Genomic DNA, 8,988 nt, shown 5'->3' with positions numbered 1-8,988 from the left:
TGGATAACAACATGCAGAGAAACAAACTGGACCACTTTCTGACACCAAACACAAAAATAAATTCAAAATGGGTGAAAGACCTTAATTTGAGACAGAAAGCCATAAAAATGCTAGAGGATAACACAGGCAGTAATCTCTTTAACACTGGCTGTAATGGCATTATTAAATACATCCTCTGAGGCAAGGGAAACAAAAGCAAAAATTATCTTTTGGGACTTCATCAAGACAAAAATCCACACAGCAAAAACAAAACAAAACAAAAACAAAAAAACAAAAAAAACTAAAAACTAGAAGCAAGTTTTGGAATAGGAGAAGATTTGCAAATGACATATCGGATAAAGGCTTATTATGCAAAATATGTAAAGAACTTATCAAACTGAACCCCAAAATCAAATATTCCAATTAAGAAATGGGCAGAAGACATGAATAGACATTTTTTCTAAAGACATCCAGATGGCAAACAGACACGTGAAAATATACTCAACATCAATCATCATCAGGGAAATATAAACAAAACTACAGTGAGATATCACCTCACTGTAAGAATAGCTAAAATTAACTACAAAGGAAACAACAGATGTTGGTGAGGATGGGGAGAAAGGGTAACCCTCTTACACTTTTACGAGAATGCAAACTGGTGCAGCCATACTCTGGAAAACAGTGTGAAGTTTCCTCAAAAAGTTAAAAATAGAACTATCTTATGATCCAGCAATTGCACCACTATGTATTTGCCCATAGGATAAAAAAATCCAGGTTTGAAGGCATACATGTACTTTGATGTTTATACCAGCATTATCAGCAATAGCCAAATTATGGGAAGAACTCAAATGTCCATCAACTAAAGAAGAGGTGGTAATGGAATGTTATGCAGCCATCAAAAAGAATGAAATTTTGTCATTTGCAATGATGTGGATGGATCTAGAGTATATTATGCTTAGTGAAATAAGTCAGTCAAAGAAAGACAAATACCATATGATTTCACTTATATGTAGAATTTAAGAAATGAGATCTAGGGGGGCGGGTGGTGTTGGTGCCTGGGTGGCTCAACTGATTAAGTATTTGCCTTCATCTCAGATCATGAACTCAGGGTCCTGGGATCAAGGCACACACTTGAGCTCTCTCTTACTATATCTCTCTCCCTTTTCTCTCTCTCTCAAGTAAATACAATCTTTAAAAAAACAAATGAAACAGAGGAACGGGGGAAAAGAGGCAAAACAAAAACAGACTCTTAACTGTGGAAAATAGACTGAGGGCTGCTGGAGGGGGAATGGTTTAAATGGGTGATGGGTATTAAGGAGGGCACTTGTGATAAGCACTGGGTGTGGAATGTAAGTGATGAATCAATAAATTCTACTCCTGAAACTAATATTATACTATATGATAGTTGGAATTTAAATGAAAACTTGAAATAAAATAAATAATAACAATAGCAATAACAACAACAATAATAATAATTAATAGATGGATAAAAGAAACTATCAAATTCCCCAAGTTATTGATCCACATGATTAATAGACACCTTGAATTTATATTTTGAATTCGATTTTCTCAATAAAAATAAAAATATAAAGGGGCAGCTGTGTGGCTCCGTGGGTTAAAGCCTCTGCCTTCTGCTCGGGTCATGATCTCAGGGTCCTGAGATTGAGCCCCGAATTGTGCTTTCTGCTCAGCAGGGAGTCTGCTTCCCCCTCTCTCTGCCTGCCTCTCTGCCTACTGTGTTCTCTGTCTGTCAAATAAATAAATAAAATCTTTAAAAATAAAATAAAAGTAATGTAAAAAATAAAAAACAAAACTAATAAGATTGGCATACTTCAGGCTTTCTAGATTTAGTAAATTACAGCTTTATTTTGCTAGTTTTAAGTCAAAATCTTGAAGTTATTGCTTGCTTCTATTCTACCATATCCTCAAGGCAAACAAATGTTCAAAAAATATCTATTTTTAAAAATGGAGATATAATTCTCATAACATATAATTCATCATTTCAAATTATACAGTTGAGTGGGTTTTGGTGTACTCACAAAGTTATGCAACCATCACCATTGTTCAATTACAGAACATTTTTATCAGCAAAATAAATAAAAACAAAATAAAAAACTTAGTTCCAGAAAGGACATTCTTTTCTTCTTCCTGGCTTCAAGGAAAACTCCAGTCTTGAACCATTATTTCTACCTTATCTGTGAGTTTTTCCTTGATGTCTTTTATTAGGTTGGGGAAATTTCCTTTTTTTCCTAGTGGTTAGGGTGTTTTTATCAAAGAGTAGTGTGGTGTTTTATCAAAAATTTTTGCACCTATTGAGATGAGTATGTGTTCTTTGTGTTTTGGTTTGTTTGCTTTTTTTTTTTTTTTTTAATTCATATTCGCACTACTTTTCAGCAACTCCACAAGTACCACCTGGATCCAACTATTATTTTTATTTTATTTTTTTTTTTTTTAAAGATTTATTTATTTGACAGAGAGAAATCACAAGTAGACAGAGAGGCAGCCAGAGAGAGAGAGAGAGGGAAGCAGGCTCCCTGCTGAGCAGAGAGCCTGATGCGGGACTCGATCCCAGGACCCTGAGATCATGACCTGAGCCGAAGGCAGTGGCTTAATCCACTGAGCCACCCAGGCGCCCCTGGATCCAACTATTATTATTTCTACACATATAATGACAATAGCCCAATAAATAGACTTCCTTCTATTCTCTTATCCCATTACAGTGTAGTCCTCAAACCATACCCAATGTTCTTCTAAAATGTAAATTACATTATGTTACTCTTTTGCTCCAAACTTCCAGTGACTTCCCTCCCATAGAGTAAAATCCAAGTTCCTTACCATGACCTGAAGGAGCTTGCACATCTTGCCACTTTCATTCTCATAACTAATATCATACAACTTGTCTGAAACACTGTTTTGCAAAGCTATTTGTGGCATTATTATTCAGGAGTCATTTGTTGGACATTTAATAAATGCAAAACACCCATGACAACTCTTAAAAAAGTTATAAAAGAAGTCCCAGATTCTAGGCTTAAAATATTTTAAGTTTTTTTTTTAAGGAATTACATATACAAACAACAGTTGTAAAAAATTTTAAAAAATCAGTATGCTACAAACAAGCAAAGACAAAATATTCAGTGAGGTCACAAGTAATATTCTATGCATAATAATTTTAAATAATGTTTCAAATATCAAAATTTTACATGCTTTTGGGAAATCAACTAAATGAATGAGAGAAATGTAGCAAAATATATAATACAAAGTAATGCTCAGAACACATTCATTACTATGATTTCTCTACATGACTTCTACAAAAACCATTTCCAGAAAACAATTAAGAATATCATTAATGAGAACATATACCAGACTAAAATTATTTAATATATATTGTTATATAGACAAATCAGAGGATATTGGTTGTGCTATTAATTGACCTTTCTCTATGTGGCATATTGGATAAGGAGAGTATTTTAATGCAATGATAATGTAAATTTATACTTCACTTTCAGAGCAATGTTTCAATATTTAGAAAATGTTCATATTTCAGTTTAATAGATTAAAATGAGCAGAGTTGTAGTAGCAGCATAAATGAAAAGGAACATTCATTTGTATGCAGCATCTACACTGTAATTTTGGCTAATATGAATGTTACTTGAGCTGAATGAAAATTTGGATTAGAATTGATTATCTGATTTGCAAAACAAATGATTATGATGAAATATTAGTAAAGATATCTTGAATGAGCCAAGTGGAAGAAATTGACTAAATAAGAGTTGTGAGGTTTAGATAAAGTACCTATGGTCAATAAGAAGGGCCATTCTTAAGATTATACATTATGCATACAGAATTATCATAACAAAAATGGATTTTAGATGACTATATGCACCAAGTTTTTGCTTCTTTGCACATGGATTGTCCTTTTGCTGGACTTGCCTTGGCAAAACAAAGTTGATTCTTACTAACAAATGTGAGGTTATGGTGTTGGTCCAGGTCATAGAGTTTATAGAATGCAGATGGGTATTGCCATGTTGATAAACAACAAAGGGTTGACTATGTAAGTATCATAACAATGATCTGTCCTAGAGCCATCTGCCATTGTTTCCAGATGGACCTCTTAGGACTCATCAGAGCTTCAAAGTAGTAACTCTTCTCTTACTATTCCAACTGCTATAATAGAATCTGCTGTTATTTCCACACCAACAGTCTTCAGAAAGTTTCCCTTTAAAATATGTTTTCCAGGGACTGAAGTGGGCACTGTTACCATTTTACTTTTCTCCCTTAATTCACATTGGAAGTTGTGTGGGAAGTTGATCATGAAATGGAAAGACCAATAATAAAAAAGTTACCTAAAGTATGGGAAGATAGACATGTTTTTGTGTGTGTATATGCATTTGAGTGTACAAGTATACACACACCATGCATTATATTCTTAGAGCATTAGAAATTAGGGATTTTCGTTATTAAGGGTAGCTCCTCTAGTTATTCACAGAGAAATGTAGTCCAATAACTATCTTTGAAATCCCATAAAATATAAGTAATACCATGCTAACTTTTTGAATACCTAGATTAAAAAAGACATTAAAGGAAATCATTTAAATAAAATAAAGTTGAAAATATTAGAAAGATACAGCTACCCTCTCTGAAAAATAACATTATAGCCTTTTAGGTTTAATATTAAATTATAATCATAGATTTTCAAAAGCTTATATTTCAAAATGATTCTTAGATAAAATCAATATTAAGATTTTCAACAATACTTCTGAGAGAAACTAAATTCACTTGCTGCAAAGGTAACAGAATGCAAGGAAATGAACATATCATTGACTGATTTTACAATTGAATAGTCATTTTTTTTCCTATTACATGAAGAATTGACAACTCTTTAAATCAAATGATAGATAATGATGAGAATAACTATTTAAATTAGACAATTCTGGGATTATCTAGTTAAAATATCTTGCAGACCAAAAAAAAAAAAAAAAAAAATCCTACTTCTTTGAGTTTTATACATAAGTGGAAAACCATTTAAATCCAAAAAGACCAGAAGATGACAACTTCTAAATGAAGCCCTTAAGAGTTGTTTGAGGAAAACTTGGAAAGGAAGTAACTTCATCTCTTAGACCATATCAATACCATCTGGATGAAAAGGTTTTTCTTGTTGTTGCTGTTGTTCTTTTGTTTTGTTTTGTTTTTAAGGAAAGTAAAATAAAGCTTAAAAAAGAAACAAACATTGTTTTGTTTGTGACAAAGTTGATATAAAAGAAGCCATTTTTAAAAGTGACAGTAGCATCCAAACAACAAAACATGTATAAGACATTTGCATTCAATGTTCCCAAAGGGTTTTAATTAAAATTCTAAGGTACTATTTAATGAAATTATTAATGCTTTTTAAATAAACCAGTATTGGAGCCATATTAAAAATAATTTTCTTGGTATAAGATTTTAAAATGTTTTAAAATGCCTTTCAAATATTTTGTGTGGAACATTGGCAAAGATAAAATGATGCATTTTTTTTCCTTTTTGGAAACAAATATAAAACAATATTTTGAAAGAAAATGTAAGTTTTAACAGCTATTTTGATTGTAATACATTGCTTTAATAAGACATTTATGCATGATTTATGACCCATCAATGATTGCTGTTTCTTAGATTCAAATATTTTACACAATATGTATATGTGCTTCTCATCATGTAAATGGCACAAAACTCAATTTTTCAGGGAAGTGAATTGACAGTGTAGAAAAATGGGTAATAAAATATTAAATCTTCTGTACATATATACACAGCCACTATATTAATATGTAGATTTTGGTGTGTGTTGTTTTGAGTCTTATTTATATACAAAGGATTAAATACAGAAAGGAGATGGAAAGACATGGAAAAAATAAGTTATAAGTAATATGCAGGTTTATTTTTAGACTTTTAAATTTAATAGCATGCAGTTTTTTTTACCATGTATTTAAAGATATTAAATATATCATTTATCATTTAGGTTATTTCCAGTCAGAAATTATTTTTCTAAGGATAAATTAAAATATAAAATATTTTTATTTTATGAAAGAAAATGGCTTTGAACTTGAATCTGAAGCAGACAAAATGGATTGAAAAAAACCAGCATAACAAAATTTTTATTGAGAGAAAAGAGTGTTAGATCTTCATAAGAGCATGGACTTAATAAAGACTTATTAGGGACTCATATGCTGAGGAGTAATAAGGGGAAAATGTGGTTTATTAGGCAATGGCAATGAAAGAAAATTTTATATTAGACTATTTTGAAAAGTGTTGGTAAAAATGTATATATTTATCTAAAGTAGGTTTCTCTGGTTGTGAGGGTGATTGGAAGTTACTATAAGCAGTGGTGGATCTGAAACTTGAAGGGAAAGCAACAGTTTCTGAAAGTGTTTATTTTCTGGAGATGAAGCTAGAGGAAGAGTTTTGGAAGCACATAAAAAGAGATGTTAGATCTTGTTATGCCCAAGTTTTTATGTCTGAGAGAGGAGGAGCCAAGTGCCACTGCAATCACACGAGGGTTTATTTGACAAGCTTAAGCTTGGGCCCAAGTATACCTGACACAATGGAGTAGAGATTTGGACCCCAAACCAGATTACAGTCAGAGATTTTAAAGCCAGAGTAGGGGTGACAGTAGGTGATTGGGCCACAACCACATCCTTATATTCTTGTGATTTATTAATGTTAAGCTATCCTACTTCTGACATGATTTATTATGACATCAGGCTATCCTACCCTTGACATGACTTATTAGTTCATTAAGCTATCCTACTCCTAACATGACTTATTACCTCATTAAGCTATCCGATTTCTAATTGATTTTGGTGTTTTGTTTTTAAAACTTCTGGTCAGTCTTCCTGGAGCCAGGGGTCATTTACTGGTCACAGAGACCTAAGATGGCTGCCAGGGCCAAGATGGCTGTACTTATGTCAAGGCTAGACTTGAGGTGGATACAGCCTTGTTTTTCTTGGCCTCCATATTTCCCCCTCCCAGAGGAACCTAAGGAAGGACCCAATCATGGGTCCCAGGGTGGTCTCAGCAACAAGGTCCAGTGGTTGGTATTACTGTCTGAGTACCATGAGCTGAACTCTACTGACTCTGTCTCTGACAAAAGATACTAATCTATTGATAATGCAGGGCCCGAAAGTAAGAAAGAGAAGGAGGATATATAACCTCTGCTGCAGAAACACATCCCCTGTCATGTTAGGTTAAATGGTTGGTGGGGATTGGCCCTGGCATGAAGGGAACATAGCATAAGGAACATTAGTGGGGTAAGTGAGAGCAGCACAGTCTTAGCTTTAGGGGATTGTCCTTGTCAGGCTGACTTTTCCATTCTGGTACAAAGTCCTTCAGAACAGTGTGTGGGTCAGCTGGCCGGACATGAGTGTAGTGGACCCAGGGAGTGTCGACCTTGAGAGCAGTGGGAGTGGTCAGGATCACCATGTAGGGTTCCTTCCAGCGAGGCTCCAAGTTTTCCACTTCGCGGAGGTGCATCCAAACCAAGTCCCTGGGTTGGTAAGGATGTGGCTCCAGCTCTGTGTCCATCTCAGTGTGAGCAGTTAGGATTCCTGCGTGGAATCACATCTAGACATCTGTATATGTCTAGACAGACAGTAATTTCTGCAGTGACTGGAGTACAGACTGATCAGCCATCATTAAGGAGGAGGGCCTGATACCCTGTCACTCTGGCGTTTGTCATCCACCAGTCTGGTAAAGTCTGGAGAAGGCCCTCGATAGTGTGAGTGGTGGTCAAGATGAGATTTTAACTCAAAGTTAATTTACTTGCATCCTTGACTAGGAAGGCCGTGGCAGCAATTGTGAGGAGGCAAGGGGGAACCCAGCTGCTACTGGATCTACTTTCTTGCTAAGATAGGCTACTGGCCTTTGCCAAGACCCCAGAGTCTGAGTCAAAACTCCTTTGGCCACCCCTGCCTCTTCATCCATATACAAGTGGAAGGGCTTAATAACATCTGGGATGGCCAATGCTGGGGCACTCAGTTAGGCTGTTTGTAATTACCGAAATACTCCTTATATCTGGGGCTGACTGACTGGCAAAAGCAAGATCGTCTAAATGAGCTATCATGCAACTTCTCTGAAGTTTACCTCAAGTTGTCTAGCTTAGGCAAACAAAAATGAAAAATAATTAAATTTAGAATTTATCATCCATAAAGGTGTTATTAAAACATATTTTTTTCTCTCTAAAATAACCCTCATTTCCGGAGATAGCCAAATCAGGACTAATTCACTTGAAAAACAAGTCCATTTTTAACAAACTTAGCCTAATTATTTACATAAGCTCTGCAAGAACAGTTAAGTGTGATCATATAGATCTTTCAGAATCTGCTCTGCTGGAACTTCTTATAAGGAATCTCTAGGTTGAACTTTTAGTAGCCTCTCCAGGCCAGAAGCCAAGCCACATAGTTGCCATCAGACATGCCAGCAATACCTGTTGATTTGGGCGAGTTTTGCGCAGTGGCAGTATCGTAGCCAATGAGGTTTATCCGAGGCGCCATTATTGCTAATTGATTTGGGCGAATTCCTCTTCCTGAGGTTCCCAAAGTATCCTGCCAGGAAGTGACATTCTTTACTCACCTGGTGAGGCTGCTGGGAACTCGATAAGCAAGGTATCAGGCCAACAGTTCCAGAGGGCTTTATGGCTCCAGGTTTTATAAAGTCAACCTTAGTTCCTTTAAGCTGTCTGGTCATATCTGAGTCTTTTAAAATATGACATTCCAGTCAAAACCTAGGTAAAATAACCAGTGTTTCCAACGGTGTCCTGTTACAAGAAGAACAGGTTCTTTTTTTTTTCCCCTTGATAAGCTTAGAAATTATTTAATTAAAGTCAGCACCTAAGGTCACAAACACCTTAAAATTATATATTTTTTTAAAATTTCTTTCCAGGGTAGCAGTATTCATTGTTTTTGCATCACACCCAGTGTTCCATGCAATATATGCCCTCCCCAATACCCACCACCTGGTTCCCCCAACCTCCCATACCCCGCC

The 8,988-nt window shown here is 35.1% G+C and overlaps 1 non-coding gene across 1 annotated transcript; it reads left to right on the top strand.

Annotated features, from left to right (window-relative positions):
* Window positions 1-8,446: 8,446 nt before the first annotated feature.
* LOC123394565 lies at window positions 8,447-8,587 on the top strand. The gene has a single exon (XR_006609327.1). It is a non-coding gene; the product is annotated as a U4 spliceosomal RNA (small nuclear RNA).
* Window positions 8,588-8,988: the final 401 nt, after the last annotated feature.

Source organism: Mustela putorius, unplaced genomic scaffold (assembly GCF_011764305.1).
Source record: "Mustela putorius furo isolate JIRA1106 unplaced genomic scaffold, ASM1176430v1.1 tig00003834_pilon_pilon_pilon, whole genome shotgun sequence".
In the NCBI taxonomy this organism is placed as follows: domain Eukaryota; kingdom Metazoa; phylum Chordata; class Mammalia; order Carnivora; family Mustelidae; genus Mustela; species Mustela putorius.
This window is presented reverse-complemented; position numbering and strand designations above follow the sequence as displayed.